This window comes from Triticum aestivum, chromosome 5D (genome assembly GCF_018294505.1).
Source record: "Triticum aestivum cultivar Chinese Spring chromosome 5D, IWGSC CS RefSeq v2.1, whole genome shotgun sequence".
Classification (NCBI taxonomy): Eukaryota; Viridiplantae; Streptophyta; class Magnoliopsida; order Poales; family Poaceae; genus Triticum; species Triticum aestivum.
The window spans coordinates 135084467-135092072 of NC_057808.1; positions in this window are offsets into that span (position 1 = coordinate 135084467).

Sequence of the window (7606 nt, forward strand, 5' to 3'; positions counted from 1 at the left end):
CACACAGTCGTAACGGTCGACGCATCGCGGAAGGCGTGGCTGGAGTGGAAACCGACGAGGTTGCTCAAGCAAGGCGGTAGCCCTTTGTGCCGTTTGTCGAGGTAGCCGAGAGCGTATGGTGGTGGAGCCGTGGTCGAGGTAGCCGTGCGAAGAATGTCGTGGTCGATGTCGAGCCGGGGTAGCCGGTGTCGAGGAAGTCGCCGTGGGTGCAAGGGGGCGCCGAGTTAGTCATAGGCGCAGTAGTGTCGAAGTAGTGGTGCGCCGGAGAGAAGACGTTGTTGACGATGCGTCGCGCGGGGGTTGCCAAGCCCGGGGACATATCACAGACGAAGGCACGCACCGGTGTTGCCAGCATCGGGCGTGCGTAGACGGACGAAGACGAAGTTGACGAAGCGCCGCACCAGGCTTGCCAGGCCCGGGGACACGTCGTGGACGAAGGCACGCTTCGGTGTTGCCAGCACCGGGCATGCGTAGACTAGGACCTGCACGAGCTGTATGCCATGTCGAAGAAGTCGGAGAAGCCAGCAGAGAAGGACTCGACGACGGTTGCGGCGCCAATCGGCGCGGGGCCGATGTCGCCCGCAGTTGTCGGAGTAGACGAAGTGGTCGGGGTAGATGACGACGACGCTGACGACGGGCTGGTGCTGGACGAAGACGAAGGAGGTGGACGGGCGGCGGCAGCGGCTACTGTGGTAGCGGCGGCGGCAGCCAAAGAAGAGCAGCGGCGGTGGCCTGACGGCGGCGGCGGCTAGGTTAGGAGCGCGACGGCGGTGCTTGAAGTAGGCGCAGAACCCTGATAGTGTGACGAAGACCGGCGCGGACAGTGGCGTTCCTGCGCCAAGGGAGGCGGCGCGGCGCATACCACGGGAGGTCGACGCGCGGTGACGGCGGAGAAGACCGCGGGCCGCGACGCTACGGCCCGAAGGGGCGACGCAGTGGCGGCGGGCAGGTCGGGGCGATGGTGGGAAGACCTCGGGGCGGCGGCGGGGACCGTGGGCCGCGGCGCTACGGCCCAAGGGGCGGCGCAGCGGCGAAACTCGGGTCGGTGCAACCGCGGGAACGGTCTCGGGCAGGTGGCGTGGACCGCGTGCCACGCTCGCTACGGCCCGACGGGGCGACGTAGTGGCGGCGCGAGGGTCGATGCAGCCACGGGACGACCTAGAGCGGACGCCCTCGGGGCGGCGGGGGACCGCGGGCCGCGACACTACTGCCCGAAGGGGCGACGCAGCGGTGACGCGGGTCGGTGCAGCCCGGAGAAGAACCACGGGGCGGTGGCGCTGCGGCCTGATGGGGCGACGCAGCGGCAGCCCATGCTCGATCGGTAGAGGAGCGCGCTGAACTCGGGACAGTCTTCACGGGGCCTGCGGAGTCGCACGCAACCGACGAGCCAGGTCGGTTGCATGGCGTAGATGAGGCGGATCGCGACAGCGGGCGGGTGATCAATCCGATCGCGCGGGAGGTCGGGGACGCCGCTTGGTGGAGGCGGGATGGTGGCGGAGTCCGAGATGAAGCCGGCGACGGCGAGCGGCAGGGCGGCTATGATTGGCCGCCGCATGACGTGAGGCCGCCCGGTCGGGGTGAGGTGATGCAGGAGTCCCGGTCGGAGTAGGGCGGTGACGGCCGACGCGCGAACGACGGCGGTGAAGGGCCGGCGCGCGAACGGCGGCGGTGAGGTCAGGGCAACCGGCGGGTAGACGCGCGGACGACGCGCGAGGCCGCCGGGTCGGTGAAGAAGTCGGTCGATCGCGCCGGTGTTGGAGTACAGGCGTACGGGGTCGACGGCGGCGGTGGGCGACGCAAACCGATCAAGATTAGATCGGAAAACCAAAAAGAAACCGCCGATCAAGATGACCGGCAGGAGAAAGAAAACCCCGGAGCAAGGACTCGGGGAAAAGACTCTCTAGGGCAGCTGGTCAACACGACCGGCGGACGAACCCTAGGTACGGGCGGCGCGGCCCCCGGCGGCGGTCATGGAGGCCGACCGCCCCAGGGGCGGCAACTAGGGTTTAGAATCTGGAAACTGATACCATGTTAAAAGGGAGAGAGGGATATGGTGGAATAATTGGATGTATTGTTGGAAATATGCCCTAGAGGCAATAATAAATAGGTTATTATTATATTTCCTCGTTCATGATAATCGTTTATTATCCATGCTAGAATTGTATTGATAGGAAACTCAGATATATATGTGGATACATAGACAACACCATGTCCCTAGTAAGCCTCTAGTTGACTAGCTCGTTGATCAATAGATGGTTACGGTTTCCTGACCATGGACATTGGATGTCGTTGATAACGGGATCACATCATTAGGAGAATGATGTGATGGACAAGACCCAATCCTAAGCCTAGCACAAGATCGTGTAGTTCGTTTGCTCAGAGCTTTTCTAATGTCAAGTATCATTTCCTTAGACCATGAGATTGTGCAACTCCCGGATCCGTAGGAATGCTTTGGGTGTACCAAACGTCACAACGTAACTGGGTGGCTATAAAGGTGCACTACAGGTATCTCCGAAAGTGTCTGTTGGGTTGGCACGAATCGAGACTGGGATAGGTATCTCTGGGCCCACTCGGTAGGACATCATCATAATGTGCACAATGTGACCAAGGAGTTGATCACGGGATGATGTGAGTTACGGAACGAGTAAAGAGACTTGCCGGTAATGAGATTGAACAAGGTATAGGGATACCGACGATCGAATCTCGGGCAAGTAACATATCGATAGACATAGGGAATTGTATACGGGATTGATTGAATCCCCGACATCGTGGTTCATCCGATGAGATCGTCGTGGAACATGTGGGAGCCAACATGGGTATCCAGATCCCGCTGTTGGTTATTGGCCGGAGAGCGTCTCGGTCATGTCTGCATGGTTCCCGAACCCGTAGGGTCTACACACTTAAGGTTCGATGACGCTAGGGTTATAGGGAAAGTATGTATGTGGTTACCGAATGTTGTTCGGAGTCCCGGATGAGATCCCGGACGTCACGAGGAGTTCCGGAATGGTCCGGAGGTAAAGATTTATATATGGAAAGTCCTGTTTTGGTCACCGGAAAAGTTTCGGGTGATATCGGTAATGTACCGGGACCACCGGGAGGGTCCCGAGGGTCCACCAAATGGGGCCACCAGCCCCAGAGGGCTGCGTGGGCCAAGTGTGGGAGGGGACCAGCCCCAGGTGGGCTGGTGCGCCCCCCCACAAGAGGCCCAGGGCGCAGGAAAGGGGGAAAAGGGGAAACCCTAGGCACAGATGGGCCTAGGGCCCATCTAGTGGGGCGCCCCCCTCTCTCCTCCCCTTGGCCGCCCCCCTTGGATGGGATCTAGGGCTGGCCACCTCCTCTTGGGGTGGGAACCCTAGAGGGGGGCGCAGCCCCCTCCCCCCTATATATAGTTGAGGTTTGGGCTGCCCAAGACACACGAGAACGTCTCTCTTTCGGCGCAGCCCTACCCCTCTCCCTCCTCCTCCTCTCCCGCGGTGCTTGGCGAAGCCCTGCGGGATTGCCACACTCCTCCATCACCACCATGCCGTTGTGCTGCTGCTGGACGGAGTCTTCCCCAACCTCTCCCTCTCTCCTTGCTGGATCAAGGCGTGGGAGACGTCACCGGGCTGCACGTGTGTTGAACGCGGAGGCGCCGTGGTTCGGCGCTTAGATCGGAATCAACCGCGATCTGAATCGCTACGAGTACGACTCCTTCATCCGCGTTCTTGCAACGCTTCCGCATCGCGATCTACAATGATATGTAGATGCACTCCCCTTCCCCTCGTTGCTAGATTACTCCATAGATTGATCTTGGTGATGCGTAGAAAATTTTGAATTTCTGCTTCGTTCCCCAACATGTATTGCTTGAGCCTTGTGGGCATATATATAGGAGTACAATGATCTACTTAGAGTACAAGACAAGCCAGAACAAATCCCAGTCTATCTCGTCTTTCCTAATAATCAATATGTAATTAGGGCATCTTCCAAGCGGGCCCACAAATCGCCCGCAAACGTGCGGACCAAGCTATCCAAACGTAGCTTGCCATCCAATCCACTCCACATCGGTACGCGGATCAGTCTGCGCGCCCGTTTTGCTACAAGCCCGAACCAAATTAAGGGGCTTTGTAGGAGCCGTGACCTCTGCCACGTAGGACTTCGACACCCCCGGCCCACCAAAAACCACACACGGACACCGCGTCTCCATCCCTCCCCCCTTTCTCCGCATCCGCTTCTTCCTTGGCCGCCGCCACCGTCGTACCACTCTGGCCGCCCACCAAGCCCTAGTCGGACCTCCGTGACCTTCGCCGCTCCACCTAGCCATCAAAACCTGATATAGCATCTTTGGACACTTAAAGGGGACTGCTAGAACATATGTGTGAGTTGAATTCAATTTCGAACCATTTTCTTCAAAAACTTAGTTGGCTTGTAATATTTGCATTTGAACAAGTATCACATTTTGATATTTCCACTCCTCGTAGATTTGATATGCTATTTTTTTTTGAAATCTTGCAGACCTAAGGAAATAACAGGAGTGGACGTTTAGGGGACAAGATTGGATGGTCGGCTCTTGTATCTGTGTTCACGGACAAATAGTGTTTGTTTTGAGGGTCAAGATGCCCTTAGGGGTCTAATTGTTGTTCGGGCTATGTAGTGGTACGCTATTGTGTTGGTTATGTTCGATTTTCCTTCTTTTCTTAAGGAAAAGTCATCATAGCAATTTATTTATCCCTCCTATCTAAAAATATATTATAAGTTTATGTCGTTTTTGGTTTAACTTTATGTACGTCTCCCCTTATGTCTTGATTTTTTTCATCTCATCTCTTGTTGTTTTTAGAAACCGTATCGACTGCCCCACTTTTTATTGACTTATCAAATAAAATATTATTTTCTTTCATAAGCCTATAAATGCTTACCAAATATATTTTACTAAATAAATCACTTTTTCGAGGCAACAAAAACCCTAGCCGCCCGCTCACGTCGCCTCCACCCCGGTCGACTCGGGTGCCCACAAACCGTAGCCGTCGGGCTTCTCCCTCCGTCGTCCCCTCCCTCTGTCGCTGTCATAGGACGCCGTCGGGCTAAGCTTGGTGGCCGACGGTATTGGCGGAGGATCCCCCTCCTACTCACGATGGAGGAGGTGGGGCGGACCTCATCCCGCGAGGAGGCGCGGCCGATCTAAATCTGGGCGGTGGGGTGGCCGGCTGGTGGCGGCGGCGCGGGGTAGCCAGCTGGTAGCGACGTCGTGCAGAGGACGTCGTGGAGGACCTGGCAGATCGGGCCGGGTACATTCGGTAGTGGCCTCCGGTCATGGCCCGCCCGGGGTGGTCGCCTCGCTGTCGCCACCGCGGCGGCCCCGGGCGGTGGCGGACGGTGAAGCCTAGATCGTCCTCGGCGGCATAGCGTGGACGTACCCATGTTCAAGGCGGAGCTGCTACGGCGGGTTCTTCTTGCAGCTCGTGCCTGATTCCCCGAGCTTGGTCTGTGGTATTGCCGCTCGTTGGCGTCATGTTTGCTCGTCCCACCATGTTTGCTTCGTCCGCCACCGTGTCTTTGCTTCTTTGCTTTTTTACCGTTTGCTTCGTCCGCTGCCGTGTTGTTTGCTTCTTTGTTTGACTGAGGTTCGGGCTTGGTTTTGCTTTTGCTTGCTCCCGGCTTGACGCCTGCGCTCACCGTTCTTTTCTCGTGTTTGCAGTTGCTTCGAGATCTGCTCTATTCATCGCGGGTAGTGCCTATTCTTGAGTCTTGACATTTGTTCTTGCCACTGACCGAGGTTCGGGTCAGGTTTCGTCTTGCCTATACTCGCCTATACTCGGGTCTGGTTCGAGATCTGCTCTATTCTTCGCAAAAAAAAAACGCTCACCGTCCCCTTCCTACTTGTTCCATCTCCGTTGCATCTAGGTACCTTCTAAGCTTCGTTGCTCTTGCTCGTCTTCTCGTCGTTCATCATCCTTTTCTCACGTGAGCCCTTCGACCAAGCAAAACTTGAGCTGTTGGTGCACAGTGACTTCACATGAAAGCAGATACAAAGTGTGGTACGGTATCATGTGGCCCTTTTGACCAAACATTTTTGTGCCACATGTACAGCGCCTTCCATGCCATCCCATGCTAATCTTCCTTTACAGTGAACAGGTCACTCCAGCACCTAGATCAGACGCCCACAAAGTTTCCTGGTTTCGAGCTTGTAGGGTTATCCTTCTAACGACCGTTTGCTCAAAAGGCAATAAATGTGTTCTATCTTTTGATTAAAAACGAACAAATGGCGTCTGAGATTAACAACTACGGAGGCTACATGTTCCCCCTAAATTTGCAGTGATTTTCCCATGTGCCAAATGTGTCATTCGAATGTGCAAGAAACTAAAGAAACTGGATCTTGTGACTCTACTATAAAAAATTCGAAACGGAGGCATATGGATCTGTACCGTGCGCGTTGCACGGATACTCCATCCAGTGTGTCCCCCCCCTTTGCTGTCCTGGATTGATTGCTTAGGTGGTGCTCACATTGGACTGGAGTGACCAATTATGATGCGTCCATATGCAAGTCCCAGTCTAATTCAGCCAGGCCCCATGAATGAGGATGCGCCTTATCAACCCGGCAAGGCGTGCTCCACTCACCGTGCACATTTTTCTTGACCGTACGGAAAGCCCTCTAACAAGACAAGTGAATCACACGCTGTGTATTGCCTTAGTCAGTCTCGGTTACATATACAGGAGGAAGTCCCTACATGCAGGGCACTATCCAGGAGGTGGCGTTAGACTAGGAACGCCCCTATAGACTAAGCCTACTGGTTACAACAAACTCATCAGGATATACATCACAGAGATTACATAACGTGACATGACGTGGTAGTTCAACCCCCCCCCCCCCCCCCCCCCGGGCGGCCGAACGGTGCTAGGCAAGACGTTCAGACTGGATCGAAAGTCACGAAAAACCGTAGAGGGCAAGCCCTTGGTGAAGACATCAGCAAACTGAGATGTGGTCGGGACGTGCAGCACCTTGACCTCACCAAGAGCCACACGATCACGTACAAAGTGTAGGTCAACTCCACATGCTTGGTGCGCTGATGTTGAATGGGGTTGGAGGAGAGATACACAACACTCACATTGTCGCAGTACACGATCGTGGCTCGTCGAGGAGGACGATGAAGCTCTGCAAGGAGCTGGCGCAGCCAGCAGGACTCAGCCACGCAGTTAGCAACTTCACGGTAGTCTGCCTCGGCACTGGAGCGGGACACGGTGTGTTGGCGTTTGGACGACCAGGAGACCAAGTTAGAGCCGAGGAACACACAAAACCCGGAAGTAGATCTCCGAGTGTGAGGGCATCCAGCCCAGTCAGCGTCACTGTAGGCGACAAGGTCGTGAGAAGAGGACCGATAGAGCTGGAGTCCATAGCGAGTCGTGCCTCGAATGTAGCGAAGGACACGCTTAAGCAGCTGATAGTGGACGTCCATCGGTGCATGCATGACGAGGTAGAGCTGTTGTACAGCATAGGAGAGACCGGGTCGTGTGAGCGTGAGGTACTGGAGAGCGCCGGCGAGGCTGCGGTAGTGAGTGGGATCGGAGTAGGGTGTACCGCCGGTGCTAGAGATCTTGCTGCCCGTGTCGATAGGAGTGGAGATGGGCTTGCAGT